The 21,088-nt window shown below is 44.3% G+C and overlaps 1 protein-coding gene across 2 annotated transcripts in view; it reads left to right on the forward strand.

Moving 5' to 3' along the window:
• LRRC8D (leucine rich repeat containing 8 VRAC subunit D) overlaps positions 1–21,088 on the forward strand; it is a 125,475-nt gene that overhangs the window by 17,085 nt on the left and 87,302 nt on the right. The window contains exon 1 of one of the 2 annotated variants that reach the window (XM_073643173.1): positions 16,040–16,186. The exons of the other annotated variant lie outside the window; for it this stretch is intronic. The gene's annotated coding sequence lies outside the window, so the exon portion shown is untranslated. Of the gene's footprint in view, positions 1–16,039; positions 16,187–21,088 lie in introns of those variants that run through there. 2 annotated transcript variants of the gene reach the window in all.

Consider the following 21,088-nt stretch of genomic DNA (forward strand, 5'->3'; position numbering starts at 1 on the left):
GTCTGTCTGTGATTTTTTGATAAGCTGTCTAGAAAAAATAAAAAGTGAAGTTGGCAACCCTGCAAGAGATTAATCTGCAGTGGTCATAGTTCTGTATTAACTCTTTCATTACTTTATTACTATATTAACTTTTTATTAAACCACAGAAATTAACATGCTGCTTGCATCGCTTTATTACTTTCTTGTCATTCTGTTCTCCCATTTACTGTTGCTCTGCTCTCGTATTTTGCAGGGTTTGCTGGTATTTTGGGACTTAGGGACCACACACAGTTTTGTTTTTTTCAAGCATGAAAGGGATTAATAGCTATAACTTTTTATTTGCTAGACAAGAGCAGTTATTTTCAACAACTTTTTTTAGCATTTGATATCCAAGTAATTTTTGTAAAGAGTAAACATGTAAAAATACAGTATTTTCCTTTTTGAACCACGCTACTTCATTGCTAACTTTTTGCATAATTCTGTGTATATTGGCCTTGTCTTAGTACATAATATGTATATTTTACGGTATTTGTGGCAAGATAAAGTAGGTTTTTTTTCTTACTTATTTCTGAACTACTACAACAATTCCATCTCTTTTGCAATTGACAAAAAAAGAAGAAAGACTGAAAAATAACTGCCCAGGATGATACAGCTGCTGATTGTGAAATCCTGTATTTCCCGCTGTGCAGTTTTTGGATAAGGGATTATTTACAAATTACCTATGAAGGCACAAAGAAGCTTGTGGAGCTGAGCTTGAGCTACAGGACTAGGTATATCTGCATTGATGAAAAGAGTGTTTTGTTTGAAATAATATTTTTCAATCTATTTATTAACCCAATTACACATTGCTGGCCTATCTTATTGCTTTAGTAAAATTGGGGATCCAAGGAGGAGGTATGGTATAGTTTGTACAAAAGGTAAAGGTACTGTTATGGTTCTGTTGCAGGATTTTTCAGGGGAAAGGGGCTCCTGTACTATCCCTCACGCTGAGGGGCGCCCTAGTCTATCCCTGTCCCACAGAAGGTGTAGACGCTGGGGTCAGGTGCCTTGCTATGCTCTTGACTTTCCCTTATTTGCTCCAGCCCCCACCCAGGAAGGTGTGAGCTCGAAGTGTATAGGATCACACTAACCAGACAGACAACAGAAGACAGACAGGAGTAAATGAAAACTGCAATCATAGAAATACACTCACCAAACAACAGAGTAGAACACAGGCGAGGGTAAGGTAGGTGAAACCAAATAGGAGAGGATGAGGATAAACACGCAAACAAACTCCACACAAAAAACTGTAGAACAAGTCTCCAAATGCCAACTCCAAAGACTGAACAACTCCTCCAACTCCAAACCAGGCAGAATGAACTATCACTGGCAATTCCCAAATGACAGTGGCAAGCATATATACCAGAGGGGAGTGTCCAACACAGAACAGCTGAGGCAATCCAGGATGGAGAGCTCCAGGAGATCAATTGAACAGATTAACGCTAGCAATGACAGAGCAAAGAAAACCTGCACTGTTTATTATGATGGTGAAGCAGTTCTAACCAGTGCAGGATTTTGTGTAACCAGACGCCACGATCTTCTGACCACTCTCTGTCATGGTATCCCCTTTACAAGTACATAGATTTTTATTGTTGCCCCATTACAAATTCATACAGTACAGACAAGTTATATATCTGCCTGCATGAGATATTACTTTGATCATCATCTCTATTAAGATAAATATATTTTGCAGCTCAAAATGTAATCCTGACAAATCAAATTCTGAAATCGGTAAATACTGCTTTAATCTACAATAAGTAAAACACTGCCTAAGCTTTTACTGAGCTGGAAAGGAGATAGCAAAAAGCTAAACTAAAGGCCCCTCCCTATATTGGGGGGACTCGGCTGACAGTCTAATGTATATGGGCCCTACTGACTGACCCCAAAAAGGTGATGTTGGGAGAGATCTAAAGTTTGAATTTCAGCAGACTGTCTTTTTGTTTGGTGGAGAGATAAATGAATAAGAGAGGAGTCTGGACACTGCTCTCTCATAGAGAACATATGAGCTCTCTGCTGAGCTGAGCATCCCTGTATATGCACATGTAGCACCCCGAGGACTCGGCTGCTACAGGGGTATTGCACCTCGAACCAGAGGTGTGGTATTCCACTCCCGGGTAAGGATGGAGTGTGGACCAGGGCTCAGTTAGCTGCATGCACCACACACACCCCATTTCCGAGGAACAGACCAACGGTGCTCCCACTAGACAGAGTGCAGGCACGACAGCTTCTGTTCCTGGCTGGAGTGGGGAGGGGGAGGAAAACCCAGTGGTGTAGGAGCAGATAGGGGTGGGTTTCTGGGCATAGGTAGGAGCCCATTGGTTGCTAGTCACCTGGGCTCGGGTGTCAGAAGGAGGTATATAAGGTGGGCACCATCTTAGGTCAGTGGTCAGTTCAGAGAGGAGCTCAGCCAGAGAGGGCTGACAGGGAGCTGTGGCTCAGTCTGGGCCCAGCTCCAGAGCCAGGCTTGGAGTGAGGCCAGGAACAGCAGAAAGAGAGAGAGGAGAAGGAACAGAAAGGAAAGTAAGAAAGGAACTGGAACAGAGGCGAAAGGAAGCAAGGAACACAGAGAAAGGCCCAGAGACACGAAGGCAGAAGGAACCCCATATGCCCAGGAGATACAGGGTGAAGGGTTGGCAGAGCAGGGTACCGGAACCCGAATTGGTGGAGGCGACTAATCCTCAGCCAAAACCCGAGGTTGTGACCACATCTTGGTGCGACCCCTCACTACATCCACCAGAAAGGCATACCGTATAGGGTCAGGGAAACCGGAGAGAGGTTTCGCCAACAGAAGGCCCGAGGAAGCTGGACAAAGGTGGGTCCCTGGTGGGGACGGCCAGTAGAAAGGAAGAGAGGGGAGCTCTGAACCACACTCTGGAATTGCTTGGGAGTTGACCGAGTCCCTTGCCTGGTGAACGCAGCACGGCTCAGGCTGTCCCTCATGTGCACAAGTGAACAGAATAACAACCGTGACTAAAGCTTTGAAAACTGCAACTGCACGTCTCTGTGATTCCTCGCCGCACCAGCACCATTAGTACTGGGACGCTCACACCATCACTCCCATCATCTCTCACATTAGCTGCCCTGAGGCAATACTCCTCCCGTGGGGAGTTATCCCATACTCGGCTGCGCAACCAACATCAGCCTCAGCGGTCGGCAGCGCAGCGGCGGTCCCCACTGACCGCAATCCACGGGTGGCGTAGTCGGACACTTATTACAACATTAAGACTGCCACTGGTTTGACCACCCTGGGCACGGACCGGGTCACCGCCACGGAGAACTACAACCCCCAGCGATCCGGCTCCGGGTATTCCCCCTGCACAGCAGCACAGCATAGGCCCAGGGGGCGCGTCAACTTTGGCGTAGTCGGCAGGATCATTACCAACCCGCCACAAACGGGTATTGCGTGCCTGAAGAAAACTGCACATGTACCTTAAAAAGAAGTCTCCCGCCATTTCCAGAAGTTTCCCGCCGTCCGGAGTCGTTTCCCGCCATCCGGAGCCGATTCCCGCCATCGGACGCCATCTTGGACTGTTTCCCGCCATCTTTATCCGTTTTTCCCGCCCTGGCAGAGCGGACGCCATTATGTGCGCACCAAAGGACAGCAGGAAGCCGCCTCCCATCGTGGGCCAGGTCCCAGAGTGGCGCCAAAGAAGGAGCCCGCCCCCACCAGCCATGAATGCAGCAATGGAGATGTCCATCAACGTGGGGGGGCTGCCCCTGAAGGTGATTGTCAGCAGATGCCCTCAAGACCAACCCCCATGGGGGCGGATAGGAAAGAAAACTGAGGGGCTGGGTGCGGCCTGGATCAGTCTGGACCTGCTGCACCCGGAGATGGAGGGAGCAGAAAACTCCACCAGCACCCTGGCCCGCAGCCTGCTGCAAGCTGAACCACCCTGCAGCCTGACGGAACTGCTGGCCCAGCTGCCTAGAAACTCGGACCGTGCGCGCGCAGCGCTGGAAGATCTGAACAGGAGAATGGTCCAGGCGCAGCGGGATGTGTTTGCCGGGTGGAGAGAGGAGATGGCTCAGCAGCACGGAGGTGACCAGCAGAGGACTCCGCCGGGACCGGGCAGCGCGCTGACCGCTGGGCGCGGAGAAGAGGGACCGGCAGCTGCAGATGACGCCGCGGAGGAGGCCACGGAGACCGAGGCAGGTAATGGGGACGCCACCACCCCAAGCCCGGGGAACACCAGCCTGCCCTCACCCTCCGTTGCGGGACCCGAAGCCCCGGGGACCGTACCTGACACCACGCCTCCACCGCCACCAGCTAGGCCTCAGGCAGCAAGCACCGTCGTCATGCCCCGCCCCGCGCTGTGCCCTCTGAACCCTGGCACCGTACAGCGTGAGACGTCACAGGCCAGGACGCAAGGCCCAGCACACCCGGGCGCCGCTGCCTCACCAGCGCCCCCTACCTTGGCGGTGCCACCCCCGTGCGCGACCAACAAGCGACCACCGGCCTGGTCGCAAGGCCGAGTACCCCCGGGCGCTGCCACCCGTCCGAAGCCCATAGTGCCATCCTTGGGCGCGGACCTGTATGCCCAACATACCAGCCCGGACGGGCTACCCTTTGAATGGCCGCCGGAGTTCGCCAACCCCCGTCTCCGGAAAGAGCGACCCCTGAGTGAGCCTTTGATCCCGGCCCCGGAGCCCGCCAACATCGCTCCACCCCTGCCGGAGGATGCCCAGTTTGCATGGAACCCCACTGGTGAGAACCTCATGGGCTTCACCCAGGAGACCCGGGCAGAAGAAGCCCAGCGCCTGGAGTGCTGCCGTCAGCAGCTAGCTACGTATGAGAGAGAGCGGCGGCAGAGGCGCATCAGGGAGCAGCGACTCCAGGCCAGGACCGCGGAGCAGAAGCGCAGGGCCCGACAAGACACCCACGCCATCCGCAGACCCAGAGCCACCGGGACCGTAGTCAAGTTCCAGCTGGAGCATGGCTGGGGCTTCATCAGAGACCCGGAGGCTGACACCGACGTCTTCGTCACGAGAAGGGACGTCGAAAGCCACCTGCCAGAGGGACATCACGGACGTGACCTGTACCCCGGCGACGTGGTCACCTACACCCGGCACAAGGGCGCAAAGGGACTGTATGCTCTCCATGTTCACCGGCTCACAGAGGAGGAACTGCAGTACCGCCCAGACACGGAATACACTGAGGATCCGGACGGACCAGAAGATTACCCGGAAGAGCGAGGAGGACACCGTTACCAGTAAACGGTAAAGTGGAACTGTATATAGTTACCCGTTAGGGTACAAGAACTGTTACTAGATTGAAGTGTGGTCCCCGTTGGGACTAGTGTGGAACTGTTTCTTGATAAAAAGTTTCCTGTGTGCGTGTTACCCCAATATCCTTTACCAGGCTGAGGACTGTGAGCAGCCACTCCCTTATCCCCACTGGCCGAGGACTGAGAGCGGCCAATCCCTTGTAAATAGTTGCGCTTCTTAAAGCGCCCCCTACTGGTTTTATACAAAAACCGCAACGTCTACCTCAGGATTAAATGGACTGTTGCACCTTTTTCTGGTCGCAAGTTGCACAGCGGCCAGAGCTCAAGAATGTTCTACTTGGAAAAGTTTTATATTGAAAAGTTTTATATGCTGCTAGAATAATAATGCAAATGTTTTATGTGATGTTTTATATGCTAAAAGAGTTCCAGTGGCATTAGCAAGATGTTTTATGAAAAGGAGTACCAAGTAACGTTAAAAAGAGAAGAATACCTCCCATAAAGGGATGGGTGAAAAGTTATTGTCTTATATACGAATGCATTCTAAAAACTTGTATGTTTAAATTGTCTTTGCTCTTTTCCAGCCCGAGGACGTGCTGTGATTTACCAGGGGGGAATGTAGCACCCCGAGGACTCGGCTGCTACAGGGGTATTGCACCTCGAACCAGAGGTGTGGTATTCCACTCCCGGGTAAGGATGGAGTGTGGACCAGGGCTCAGTTAGCTGCATGCACCACACACAACCCATTTCCGAGGAACAGACCAACGGTGCTCCCACTAGACAGAGTGCAGGCACGACAGCTTCTGTTCCTGGCTGGAGTGGGGAGGGGGAGGAAAACCCAGTGGTGTAGGAGCAGATAGGGGTGGGTTTCTGGGCATAGGTAGGAGCCCATTGGTTGCTAGTCACCTGGGCTCGGGTGTCAGAAGGAGGTATATAAGGTGGGCACCATCTTAGGTCAGTGGTCAGTTCAGAGAGGAGCTCAGCCAGAGAGGGCTGACAGGGAGCTGTGGCTCAGTCTGGGCCCAGCTCCAGAGCCAGGCGTGGAGTGAGGCCAGGAACAGCAGAAAGAGAGAGAGGAGAAGGAACAGAAAGGAAAGTAAGAAAGGAACTGGAACAGAGGAGAAAGGAAGCAAGGAACACAGAGAAAGGCCCAGAGACACGAAGGCAGAAGGAACCCCATATGCCCAGGAGATACAGGGTGAAGGGTTGGCAGAGCAGGGTACCGGAACCCGAATTGGTGGAGGCGACTAATCCTCAGCCAAAACCGGAGGTTGTGACCACATCTTGGTGCGACCCCTCACTACATCCACCAGAAAGGCATACCGTATAGGGTCAGGGAAACCGGAGAGAGGTTTCGCCAACAGAAGGCCCGAGGAAGCTGGACAAAGGTGGGTCCCTGGTGGGGACGGCCAGTAGAAAGGAAGAGAGGGGAGCTCTGAACCACACTCTGGAATTGCTTGGGAGTTGACCGAGTCCCTTGCCTGGTGAACGCAGCACGGCTCAGGCTGTCCCTCATGTGCACAAGTGACCAGAATAACAACCGTGAGTAAAGCTTTGAAAACTGCAACTGCACGTCTCTGTGATTCCTCGCCGCACCAGCACCATTAGTACTGGGACGCTCACACCATCACTCCCATCATCTCTCACATTAGCTGCCCTGAGGCAATACTCCTCCCGTGGGGAGTTATCCCATACTCGGCTGCGCAACCAACATCAGCCTCAGCGGTCGGCAGCACAGCGGCGGTCCCCACTGACCGCAATCCACGGGTGGCATAGTCGGACACTTATTACAACATTAAGACTGCCACTGGTTTGACCACCCTGGGCACGGACCGGGTCACCGCCACGGAGAACTACAACCCCCAGCGATCCGGCTCCGGGTATTCCCCCTGCACAGCAGCACAGCATAGGCCCAGGGGGCGCGTCACACACAAATCTCCAATGGTGCCCAAACTTTTGCATTGGCCCATTTTCCTTTTTGTAATTTTTAAAATGATAAAAAATGACAATATATATATATTTTTGCCTAAAATGCAAAGGAAATGTGTCATCTTTAACTTTAGGCCTTTTAGAGATCATTTCATCTTTAATTTGCTTCACTGTTCACAATAACAGTATTTTGACCAGGGGTGCCCAAACTTTTACATGCCACTGTAAACTCTATGTAGAAACTGGAAGTCTTTTTTCCCTACATGAGTTATTATTAGAACTACAATTCTACTTACTTCAAAGTCCCATGCATAGGGGAGAAGTGGAGCAGCTGGGTCAGGAGTTGAAGAGGGGAATGACTCATGGAGGAAAAAGAGACTTCCTGTTTCTACATAGAACAGAGAAAAGAGAAGAATTAGCTGGGTAGAAAGGCAAAATGAGCAATTGTAAGTACACAGTGCCATATAATATGATGACTGCAGTATATTAGGAGGATAAAACCTTTGATGGGAGGAGTGCTTCTTTAAACCCGGCTACACCTTGTCAAATAACCTTAAAATGCACTACCGGTAGAGACAGTACAAGGTAGTTGTGTTTCAGTTGCTTCCATTCTTAAACTTCTTTGGGGCCTAATTGTATAGTACAATGTAATCCTACTGCTGTCAAAATGAAGATGTATTTTTTATAATAATTGGCTTTGGTCATTGTTATTCTTCACAAAGGACCTTGAGCTCAATTCTTGGTAAGTAGATTTCATTGTTTGCTGTGCTGAGCACCGATGCACAGTTGCTTTTATGCTTCTCTTCTCAATCTGAATGTGTAGCGGAGTGTTTTGTACTGTAGCATGGCGCTTTTCTGCAGCCTGCTATTGTAAATTATCCTGCATCATCTACACCAGCCAACATAAAGGGGTTGTCCAGGTTTCGGGTTCAAGTCTGCATTCTCTCTATGTGACCACAAACTTGGTGAATCCGCATAGTGTGTGCACTGTGCACTGTCAGGATTCTCTAGTGACGGCACCAGGTGCTTGACTGCAAGTATGTGATTTGCATAAACGATGTCACGTGCCAACTAGACATGCTCGGCCTCTCTTACAAGCGAATTGAGTGAGGCCGGACACGTCTAGTCAGAATGTGGACTAAGGAATGCAAATAGCATACTTACGGTCACATGACCACCCGGTGCTGGAGAATCTTGACAGCGTGCACTGTAAACGCTGTGAGGATTCACAAATCTGCAGTTACATAGAGTGATTGCAGACTTGAGCCCCAAGCCTGGACAATTCCATTAGTTATAATGTACATATTATTTCTGTACAGGAGCAAAGGGGTCATTTTTTTATGTTCATCAACAATGAAATGAATTTTGATTCAAAATGTTCATTAAATGTTGAAATGCCAAAAAAATAGCTATGGCTCAGAATATGGTGACACAAAAACAAATGTACTATTTTTATGGATTTTATTGCAAAAAAATTGGGAAAAAAATAAATAAAATGGTATCACCATAATTGTACCGATCCATTGAGAAAAGTTAACATGCTACTTACCTTATATCACATTGTGAAAACTGTAAAAAAAAAAAAGACTCCTTTAAAAACAAAAACTACAAACTTGCAGAATTAACTCATATTAGTGCAATTTCCTATTTTACGCCACTCTTGACAATTTTTTAAAAGTGGATGAGCTTAGCAGGAGTGGTGGGGTCTCTCATGGCCTGACAACTTTTCAATAACTTTTCAATAATTTACACCAGAAATTGATGTAAATGGTAGCCTATGGATGGCGCATAGAGGCCGCTAAATTGATTTAAAGGGATTGTCTCAACTTGGCAAGTTATCACTTATCCACAGGACATATGATAACTTGGAGTTTAATGGGGGTTGGTAAACTCGGACACACAACAATCTGTGAAATGCCCCTATAAAATGAAGCTGTGACGTTCATGCCACGGATTCATTAATTGCCTGTGAGATTGATGGAAGTAGCCGAGCTGTGAATTTTGGGCTGAATAGAGCACAAGTATTTAGTCTTTGTATTTTGTATTGCTACCAGCATATCCACCTTGCATTTTACAGGAGGATAGTCTACCTGAAATGCAGATTATCAAGTAAGTATATATCATATACCAACAGAAGAGGAATGTAGCAACAGTTTTCCTTTTCAATATTGTGGTGCTTCTTTTCAGGAAAATGAGCGCATTATCTCCCTTTCCTTTAACTAGTAAGGTCTGAATACAGTATACAGTACCGTTCTTTATGCCCCTCTTATTTAATGAGCCAGAGCATTCCACACAGCTTTGCCAAGTCTAAGAACTGAAGTAGATTTAGGAATCTTGAGGCTTCAGTGTTTTATAAAAATGATATGAATTTTATTAAATTAATTAAAAAACCTTTTAAAAAACATAAAGGAGAGGTAAACCAATGAAGGTACCCACAGTGACAGGTAGTATGTATAGCAATTAATTTCACACGGACATAACAATTATTATCCCAAATAATGAATCCCATTTTTATCACTAGATGAAAGACTTTGAATAATGATTCATGCTTCACATTCAGCACATGTCACTTTATTATATCAGGTTTATTGATGGGATTCATTATTTGGGATAATAATTGTTATGTCCGTGTGAAATGAATTGCTATACATACTACCTGTCACTGTGGGTACCTTCATTGGTTTTTTAATTAATTTAATAAAATTCATATAATTTTTATAAAACGTGCATCTATACTTCCTGATTTGATTGGATGTGTTCTGTATAGAAGTATTGCACCTAATAGGCCTCCTCGTAATTGGATGGATATCCGAATGCAGTCCGATGTTTTACACGCATCCATATCGGAGCCACTCGCAGCATGCATCTTTTATTGTCTGCAGTCCTGATGTCATCTGTTATTGTCTGCTGTGCTGATGTGATCTGTTACTGTCTGTGGGACTGTTGTCATCTGTTATTGTCTGAAGTGCTGATGTCATCTGTTATTGTCTGAAGTGCTGATGTCATCTGTTATTGTCTTCAGTGCTGATGTCATCTGTTACTGTCTGTGGGACTGTTGTCATCTGTTATTGTCTTCAGTGCTGATGTCATCTGTTACTGTCTGTGGGACTGTTGTCATCTGTTATTGTCTGCAGTGCTGAAGTCATCTGTTACTGTCTGTGGGACTGTTGTCATCTGTTACTGTCTGTGGGACTGTTGTCATCTGTTATTGTCTGTAGTGCTGAAGTCATCTGTTACTGTCTGTGGGACTGTTGTCATCTGTTACTGTCTGTGGGACTGTTGTCATCTGTTATTGTCTGCAGTGCTGATGTCATCTGTTACTGTCTGTGGGACTGTTGTCATCTGTTACTGTCTGTGGGACTGTTGTCATCTGTTATTGTCTGTAGTGCTGATGTCATCTGTTATTGTCTGCAGTGCTGATGTCATCTGTTATTGTCTGCAGTGCTGATGTCATCTGTTATTGTCTGTAGTGCTGATGTCATCTGTTATTGTCTTCAGTGCTGATGTCATCTGTTGTTGTCTGTAGTGCTGATGTCATCTGTTATTGTCTGCAGTGCTGATGTCATCTGTTATTGTCTGTAGTGCTGATGTCATCTGTTGTTGTCTGTAGTGCTGATGTCATCTGTTATTGTCTGCAGTGCTGATGTCATCTGTTATTGTCTGCAGTGCTGATGTCATCTGTTATTGTCTGCAGTGCTGATGTCATCTGTTATTGTCTGTAGTGCTGAAGTCATCTGTTATTATCTCCAGTGCTGATGTCATCTCTTATTGTCTGTAGTGCTGATGTCATCTGTTGTCTGCAGTGCTGATGTAATCTGTTATTGTCTGTAGTGCTGATGTCATCTATTATTTTCTGTAGTGCTGATGTCATCTGTTGTTGTCTGTAGTGCTGATGTCATCTGTTGTTGTCTGTAGTGCTGAAGTCATCTGTTATTATCTCCAGTGCTGATGTCATCTCTTATTGTCTGTAGTGCTGATGTCATCTGTTGTCTGCAGTGCTGATGTCATCTGTTATTGTCTGTAGTGCTGATGTCATCTATTATTTTCTGTAGTGCTGATGTCATCTGTTGTTGTCTGTAGTGCTGATGTCATCTGTTGTTGTCTGTAGTGCTGAAGTCATCTGTTATTGTCTCCAGTGCTGATGTCATCTCTTATTGTCTGTAGTGCTGAAGTCATCTCTTATTGTCTGTAGTGCTGATGTCATCTGTTGTTGTCTGTAGTGCTGATGTCATCTGTTGTTGTCTGCAGTGCTGATGTCATCTGTTATTGTCTGCAGTGCTGATGTCATCTGTTATTGTCTTCAGTGCTGATGTCATCTGTTGTCTGCAGTGCTGATGTCATCTGTTATTGTCTTCAGTGCTGTCATCTGTTATTGTCTGCAGTGCTGATGTCATCTGTTATTGTCTTCAGTGCTGATGTCATCTGTTGTTGTTTGTAGTGCTGATGTCATCTGTTGTTGTCTGTAGTGCTGATGTCATCTGTTGTCTGCAGTGCTGATGTCATCTGTTATTGTCTGTAGTGCTGAAGTCATCTGTTATTATCTCCAGTGCTGATGTCATCTCTTATTGTCTGTAGTGCTGATGTCATCTGTTGTCTGCAGTGCTGATGTCATCTGTTATTGTCTGTAGTGCTGATGTCATCTATTATTTTCTGTAGTGCTGATGTCATCTGTTGTTGTCTGTAGTGCTGATGTCATCTGTTGTTGTCTGTAGTGCTGAAGTCATCTGTTATTGTCTCCAGTGCTGATGTCATCTCTTATTGTCTGTAGTGCTGAAGTCATCTCTTATTGTCTGTAGTGCTGATGTCATCTGTTGTTGTCTGTAGTGCTGATGTCATCTGTTGTTGTCTGCAGTGCTGATGTCATCTGTTATTGTCTGCAGTGCTGATGTCATCTGTTATTGTCTTCAGTGCTGATGTCATCTGTTGTCTGCAGTGCTGATGTCATCTGTTATTGTCTTCAGTGCTGTCATCTGTTATTGTCTGCAGTGCTGATGTCATCTGTTATTGTCTTCAGTGCTGATGTCATCTGTTGTTGTTTGTAGTGCTGATGTCATCTGTTGTTGTCTGTAGTGCTGATGTCATCTGTTGTCTGCAGTGCTGATGTCATCTGTTGTTGTCTGTAGTGCTGATGTCGTCTGTTATTGTCTTCAGTGCTGATGTCATCTGTTGTTGTTTGTAGTGCTGATGTCATCTGTTGTTGTCTGTAGTGCTGATGTCATCTGTTATTGTCTTCAGTGCTGATGTCATCTGTTGTTGTCTGCAGTGCTGATGTCATCTGTTATTGTCTTCAGTGCTGATGTCATCTGTTGTTGTTTGTAGTGCTGATGTCATCTGTTGTTGTCTGTAGTGCTGATGTCATCTGTTGTTGTCTGCAGTGCTGATGTCATCTGTTATTGTCTTCAGTGCTGATGTCATCTGTTGTTGTTTGTAGTGCTGATGTCATCTGTTATTGTCTTCAGTGCTGATGTCATCTGTTGTTGTTTGTAGTGCTGATGTCATCTGTTGTTGTCTGTAGTGCTGATGTCATCTGTTGTTGTCTGCAGTGCTGATGTCATCTGTTATTGTCTTCAGTGCTGATGTCATCTGTTGTTGTTTGTAGTGCTGATGTCATCTGTTGTTGTCTGTAGTGCTGATGTCATCTGTTATTGTCTTCAGTGCTGATGTCATCTGTTGTTGTCTGCAGTGCTGATGTCATCTGTTGTTGTCTTCAGTGCTGATGTCATCTGTTGTTGTTTGTAGTGCTGATGTCATCTGTTATTGTCTGCAGTGCTGATGTCATCTGTTATTGTCTGTAGTGCTGATGTCATCTGTTGTCTGCAGTGCTGATGTCATCTGTTATTGTCTGTAGTGCTGATGTCATCTGTTGTTGTCTGCAGTGCTGATGTCATCTGTTGTTGTCTGTAGTGCTGATGTCATCTGTTGTTGTCTTCAGTGCTGATGTCATCTGTTGTTGTTTGTAGTGCTGATGTCATCTGTTGTTGTCTGTAGTGCTGATGTCATCTGTTATTGTCTGCAGTGCTGATGTCATCTGTTATTGTCTGTAGTGCTGATGTCATCTGTTGTTGTCTGCAGTGCTGATGTCATCTGTTATTGTCTTCAGTGCTGATGTCATCTGTTGTTGTTTGTAGTGCTGATGTCATCTGTTTTTGTCTGTAGTGCTGATGTCATCTGTTATTGTCTTCGGTGCTGATGTCATCTGTTGTCTGCAGTGCTGATGTCATCTGTTATTGTCTGTAGTGCTGATGTCATCTGTTGTTGTCTGCAGTGCTGATGTCATCTGTTGTTGTCTGTAGTGCTGATGTCATCTGTTGTTGTCTTCAGTGCTGATGTCATCTGTTGTTTGTAGTGCTGATGTCATCTGTTGTTGTCTGTAGTGCTGATGTCATCTGTTATTGTCTGCAGTGCTGATGTCATCTGTTATTGTCTGTAGTGCTGATGTCATCTGTTATTGTCTGTAGTGCTGATGTCATCTGTTGTTGTCTGTAGTGCTGATGTCATCTGTTATTGTCTGTAGTGCTCATGTCATCTGTTGTTGTCTGCAGTGCTGATGTCATCTGTTGTTGTCTTCAGTGCTGATGTCATCTGTTGTTGTTTGTATTGCTGATGTCATCTGTTGTTGTCTGTAGTGCTGATGTCATCTGTTATTGTCTTCAGTGCTGATGTCATCTGTTGTTATCTGCAGTGCTGATGTCATCTGTTATTGTCTTCAGTGCTGATGTCATCTGTTGTTGTTTGTAGTGCTGATGTCATCTGTTATTGTCTGCAGTGCTGATGTCATCTGTTATTGTCTGTAGTGCTGATGTCATCTGTTATTGTCTTCAGTGCTGATGTCATCTGTTGTTATCTGCAGTGCTGATGTCATCTGTTATTGTCTTCAGTGCTGATGTCATCTGTTGTTGTTTGTAGTGCTGATGTCATCTGTTGTTGTCTGTAGTGCTGATGTCATCTGTTGTTGTCTGCAGTGCTGATGTCATCTGTTATTGTCTTCAGTGCTGATGTCATCTGTTGTTGTTTGTAGTGCTGATGTCATCTGTTGTTGTCTGTAGTGCTGATGTCATCTGTTATTGTCTTCAGTGCTGATGTCATCTGTTGTCTGCAGTGCTGATGTCATCTGTTATTGTCTTCAGTGCTGATGTCATCTGTTGTTGTTTGTATTGCTGATGTCATCTGTTGTTGTCTGTAGTGCTGATGTCATCTGTTATTGTCTTCAGTGCTGATGTCATCTGTTGTTATCTGCAGTGCTGATGTCATCTGTTATTGTCTTCAGTGCTGATATCATCTGTTGTTGTTTGTAGTGCTGATGTCATCTGTTATTGTCTGTAGTGCTGATGTCATCTGTTGTCTGCAGTGCTGATGTCATCTGTTATTTTCTGTAGTGCTGATGTCATCTGTTGTTGTCTGCAATGCTGATGTCATCTGTTGTTGTCTGTAGTGCTGATGTCATCTGTTGTTGTCTTCAGTGCTGATGTCATCTGTTGTTGTTTGTAGTGCTGATGTCATCTGTTGTTGTCTGTAGTGCTGATGTCATCTGTTATTGTCTTCAGTGCTGATGTCATCTGTTGTCTGCAGTGCTGATGTCATCTGTTATTTTCTGTAGTGCTGATGTCATCTGTTGTTGTCTGCAGTGCTGATGTCATCTGTTGTTGTCTGTAGTGCTGATGTCATCTGTTATTTTCTGTAGTGCTGATGTCATCTGTTGTTGTCTGCAGTGCTGATGTCATCTGTTGTTGTCTTCAGTGCTGATGTCATCTGTTGTTGTTTGTAGTGCTGATGTCATCTGTTGTTGTCTGTAGTGCTGATGTCATCTGTTATTGTCTGCAGTGCTGACGTCATCTGTTATTGTCTGTAGTGCTGATGTCATCTGTTGTCTGCAGTGCTGATGTCATCTGTTGTCTGTAGTGCTGATGTCATCTGTTGTTGTCTTCAGTGCTGATGTCATCTGTTGTTGTCTGCAGTGCTGATGTCATCTGTTATTGTCTGTAGTGCTGATGTCATCTGTTATTGTCTGAAGTGCTGATGTAATCTGTTATTGTCTTCAGTGCTGATGTCATCTGTTGTTGTCTGCAGTGGTGATGTCATCTGTTATTGTCTGCAGTGCTGATGTCATCTGTTGTTGTCTGTAGTGCTGATGTCATCTGTTGTTGTCTGTAGTGCTGATGTCATCTGTTGTTGTCTGCAGTGCTGATGTCATCTGTTATTGTCTGCAGTGCTGATGTCATCTGTTGTTGTCTGTAGTGCTGATGTCATCTGTTGTTGTCTGTAGTGCTGATGTCATCTGTTGTTGTCTGCAGTGCTGATGTCATGTTGACAGTGTTGCAGCCAGTAACTCATCTCTGCCCAAATTGATGGCATTTGTCGCTCAGGGCCACTGAGTTCAATGATTGACTGCACTGCTGTGGATGAAACATCAGCGCTGCTGTGGATGTGACATCAGCGCTGCAGACAATAAGAGACACCGGGAGCAGCAAAAGAGACTAAGTGATGGACCTGAGGAGAGTGAGAAAAGCACAATTCACTTTTTTTTTTTAAAGAAAACTGCTGCTGGGGATGATGGTTTTCCTAATCCGAAAAACTCACTTTTAGACCTGGGGAGGGTGAATAAAGCCCACTTTGTTTTGTTTTTTAACCAAACTGCAGCCAGAGAACAGGGGTTCTCCATAACCGGAAAACCCCTTTAAGAAAAGAGACTTAAGCATTAATATTCTATTACACAGGGAAAAACAAATGCTGACATGTGAGAATCAATCCTGCTCTGTTCCATCTGCTGTGTGGGTGGTTCCCGTAATCGCACATAGGTTTTGTGCAATGCCAGCTTGTCAGTGGATCTAAAATATGTCTGACACTTATTTCTAGCTGCACGGTCCTCACATACAGGATTCTGTGCGAAATCTGCTGTGACCAAAGTAGATTTCTGCTGCCTCACAGCGCAGATGGCAGCGATTTCCTTAGGTGCCTGACATCAGTATGATCCGCACAGCTGGCGCTCACATTGGCAGCGTAGAACTGACAGAAGTATTGTAAGTGTCGTTTTTTTTGCTTTATTTTAAACTGGTTGAAAGCAGAATGGAGGTACAGCATCCTGTTTCCTGCAATAATCCGCCTCTGTATCACGCTGCAGCGTGTGTTTCCAGCAATAATGTCCTCCAGGGCTCCTTAATTTATATTTAGCTGATTACATTTGCCATGTCCTTTTTTTTTAGCAGGTTGATGTCATCTGATTTATGCATGTGGGCGCTGTCTTGTTGGCATTCTTACCCAAGTGTAAACCAATATTAGATAGCTGGCGGCTGATACCTGTCTCTCCTGGAAGTGTCGTGTCTTTCAAGTGTCCAATGTATCAGATAAGTCGAAATCCTGGATTTTCATATTTCTTAAAGAGGACCTGTCACTCACAAAAACATGTACATTTTGTTATCTGGTGTAAATGCCTCTGTTCTCCTGAATCTGGCGATGTTTTTTGTTTGTTCCCATCCCTCTACGTTCCTGAGATATGGCCCCTCTTTTCTACTTTTTCTGAACCCAGTGGGTGTGGTCATTGACTCTTCTCTGTGGATGTCTTCTGGATGGCTACGCCCACTTGACTAACAAGACTAGATTTATATAGAGGGAAAAGGGGGTGAGAGGCACAGGAACAAATGAAAAAACACTGCTGAATTCGGAAAAGCAGAGGCATTTACACCAAGTAAAAACAGGTGACATGTTCCCTTTAAATTTAAAGAGGACCTGTCTCCAGGTCAGAAGTGGCCAGTTTTTGCTCTTATTCTATTCCTGCTGCTTCCCTCATTATTCATTTTTTTTTCCCTAAAATCCGCCATACAGTGCCAGAGATATCATCCTTTTTATTGTGCTGATTTTTCTCTTTGCTAAGGGGGCGTGGCTCACTGGATTTTCTGGGGGCGTGTCTTTATGCCACTCTATTATTACCCTGTTAGCCACGCCCTCTTAATAAAGACCATAGGAATTAGTATAAAATAAAAAGGCCCATATCTCTGGAACTGTATGGCGGATTTTAGAAAAACAAAAAGCAGAGTAATCAGGGAATAATCAGGAATAAAATAAGAGCAAGAACTGGCCACTTTTGACCTGGTGACCGGTACCTTTTAAGCAACCTTTTAGCATTTATAGATACCTATGATGCTGTCAGTTCAGATGATAAAACTCACGTTCAGACCAGGATTTGTGGCCATAATACTTATGCTTTATGCTAATATGCTCGCATCTCAAAGAGGCCTATCTATTGTAGCTTAAGATTTTTGGTTATTCCTGTAAAATCTTAATAATATATATGCCCAGATTAAGGCTATATACACACATGCAGTTTTAGATGCAGTTTTTAGAGCCAAAGCCAGAAGTGGATCCGGCAGGGGGGAGAATTACAAGTCTTTCCTTTATATTTCTTATTCCCTTTTAATTCACAATAATTACCTGTAACAAAGACTGCCCCAAAACCTGCAAGTGGCTACACTGTAAAATTTCATAGAAGTCAACAGAGAGAGACGGCCATCTGCAACCATCCAACTACTAACAACGGCCATGAGCCTAGGAACAGGGGACCCCTGTGCTTGTGACTGGACCCCATTGAGATAATCACAGAGATGGGACTCATATTCATCAGACATTTATAGAATAACTTGTGGATATGTCTGAGATAAGAATACTCCTTTAATTTTTACTACATTGTCATTAATATAAAGCATACATCATCTATATGCGCCTTGAATAGATTGTTTATTGTCATATGTCTTAATATTCTTATTAGGGAGTAGACTTTTTTGCAGCATTTTTTTTAAATATCTGACCCTATTTTTTTTTTTAAAGAAAAACAACTTGTTCTGACATTTTTTCAGTATTTTTTTTTTAATTAACTAATTCCTGCATTTTTTGGTAAGCTTTTTAATGTTATTTTTTTCATACTACATATCTTGTGATTCATAGAACTTTTGATTCAAGGTTTCCTCTTAGTTAGACTCACGTCAATTGTCCTGTAAAAGAAAACATAACAAAATATCAAATTTCTTTTCTAACAGCAATAATTATTATTTTTTGTTTGTTTTACATATGGCAATAAAAATGTTAATATTATACTGTTTCTAAATATCTTTGTTTTCACTCAAAGGAAAACCCTTTTATTATGTAGTGAATGTGTTTCTACCGCCCGGTACTTCTAACCTTTCCAGTGTGGAACATGCCGTCTGTGCCGTATGAGTCTCGCAGATACTGAGTGCAACCAGAGGCACAAATAGATTTTCACACAATCTGAAATCTTCCGCTGATGTGTGACTATGCTAAACTTACTCATCTACTTCTTGTAATAGTAGCACACAGATATAAATAGATATTTCCTAACTTTTCTTGGCCCCTCACCAAAAAAGACTTGTAGGGTTTCTATTGTTTTCTTAATGTTGCTCAAATTTTTACCTCCTGTGACCTCAGGATACTAGATATCAACCACCCTTATCTCCGTCCTTTTATACGAAACCTGGACAAAAACATGGTCATGCGGCTCTCATCCCTCACCAAAATTGTAAACTGCTTTAGGTGCACATACCGGTCTAACATGTTTTGGAACTATCGCAATTTTCATGCTCTGCAACATTCTACGCATGCTTTTTTAGTGGGTGGTTCCTCTTCATCAGCTTTCTGCCAGTACTATATGTGCAGGAGCTCCCTCATGTTGCAGCTTCCATTGCTCCTGCCATCTTCCCGTAGAATGCCTGAATACAGTTTGAGCAGGAACAAAGAGACAAAAATCTGCCCCCACTTCATGAAATCCTTTGTGTCTGCTGCTTAAGACAAATTACACTTAAAGGGGTTGTCCTGTCTAAATCGATAAGTCTGCAGTCACTGTGCGACTGCAGACTTATGAATCCCCCCAGTGCACGCACTGTACATACACTGCGGGGATTCCCCTGTTTCTGACCCAGGACTGGAGGGTAGGTATGAGTTATACATGCTCCCAGCCAGTGGGCATGGCCCCGCTTCCATACACTTGTATGGAGCAATGCCGTGCCCTTTAGTCTGCCACGCCCACTGGACGGCCACATAACTAGTGGGGTGTGGCCTTGCTCAATACAAGTGTATGGAGCAAGGCCGTGCCCACTGTCCAGGAGTATGTATAACTCACATACTTTTCAGTCCCGGGTCAAGAACCGGCGAATCCCCACAGTGCGTGCTCTGGGGGGATTCAAAAGTCTGAAGTCACACAGAGTGACTGCAGACTAATCGATTTGGACCGGACAACCCCTTTAACAGGCAGTGGACAGTAAATTAGAAGAGAGACACCTAGTGGTTGGAACTTTGGAGTAATTTTTCTGGAGTAAGACTATGTTCACACTAGGCGTTTTTTCTGTTTTTTTTTAATGCGTTTTTTTATGCAAATTTTCAGCTGCGTTTTACAGTATCAGCAGAGTCTATGAGATTTCAAAAATCTCATGCACACACGTTGTTTTTTGTGTCATTATTTTGTGATTTGCATTTTTTTTTGCGCAATAGAGCATGTCACTTCTTTCAGCATTTTTTCAGCATTTTTGACCCATTGAAAGCAATGGGTGGTGAAAAAATGCTGAAAGCACCTAGTGTGAACATGGCTATCAGGTTTTGCTGTGTTTTTAGTGAAAGAAAGCAAGTACAGCAGTATGTGAAACTCATTTATTTTTGTAATTTAACCAACTTGTCTCGGTCACCTGAGATGGCAGATTGGATTAGGACAGTTTAACTAAATTAGTGGTGTGTACAATGTAAACATTGGCTGAGCTAGGTGTGAGATTGAGCAATACCTGTGGCCCACGGAGGTGTGAAATTGAACAATCTTTGAGCAACTCAGTGGCAGACCATAGTGTGAAAATAGTGTCCTACAAACTCAGTGCACTGCCAATGTCTTAGCTAAACTATTCCTGAACAATTCACCTCCCCCACTGTTACATTTGAAATTCTGGTTAATATGGTTTCACATTTTTCTTGTATTGGTGACCTGTGTTCATGCTTCTATGGTGGAAGCAAAGCTGAACTTTGGGATCCTGAAAAACACACCAAAAATACACCAAGACCTGGTAATTTCTTTCCTGCCAAGAGATCAGGTTTTGCTACAGAAAAAAAACGCTGAAAAAAACGCCAAGTGTGAACATAGCCTAAGACAACTATTTTTAAAAAAATTTGCATATTGTGTATTTATCACACTTAGAAAATTAGATCAAGTTGTCTAAAAGTACAGTGACCATCCAAAGACCTTTTTGCAAGCCTTTTTTGCACATATTATGTATAAATCAGCCGCTATGAACATTTTTTTCTATGATTGATTCTTAACCAACTTTATTTAACCAACTTTAAACCAACTTTAATGTGAATAGATGAGTTGAAACCTTTTTCCATCTCATACTAAGGGCATATTCACACATCAGTTTCATCCTTTTGGACAGCATGCATACCCATAGGGTTTAATGGAACTATTCACACGTCTGCATTTTTAACTGATTCGTGTGTCCATTCCTTAAAGCTCAGTGCAATGCATATTCTGATCTAATTTTGCGGATCAAAGCCTATTGTTTTCCGTCTTTTGCTAAGTGACCGTGAAAAAACAATTTTGCGCATTTTACCTCCTTCAATTTCTTTTTTAAATGGATGAGAAAAACACTGATATTAACAAACAAGCAATCCCTGCATGTGTTGCGGCTGTCTAACAGGCAGCCACGGCAATGCGAATATAGTTTTCGAGCATGCCGAAGATACTCTGTTAGCACCCGAGCGTGCTTGGATAACACCTTATCTGAGCATGTTCGCTCATCACTAATCGGTTCATCTCTATTGGGGACACTTCATATTACAACTGTTAAAGCAAAATGCCGGAAATAGTCTACATTCATTCAGTAGCAAGGTGGCTGCCAATTTCCACATGTTCCTTTCCAAAAGCCAAATTTAAGAGG

This window comes from Phyllobates terribilis, unplaced genomic scaffold, assembly GCF_046119375.1.
Source record: "Phyllobates terribilis strain yellow unplaced genomic scaffold, ASM4611937v1 Scaffold_8__6_contigs__length_399053987, whole genome shotgun sequence".
NCBI classification, from domain to species: domain Eukaryota; kingdom Metazoa; phylum Chordata; class Amphibia; order Anura; family Dendrobatidae; genus Phyllobates; species Phyllobates terribilis.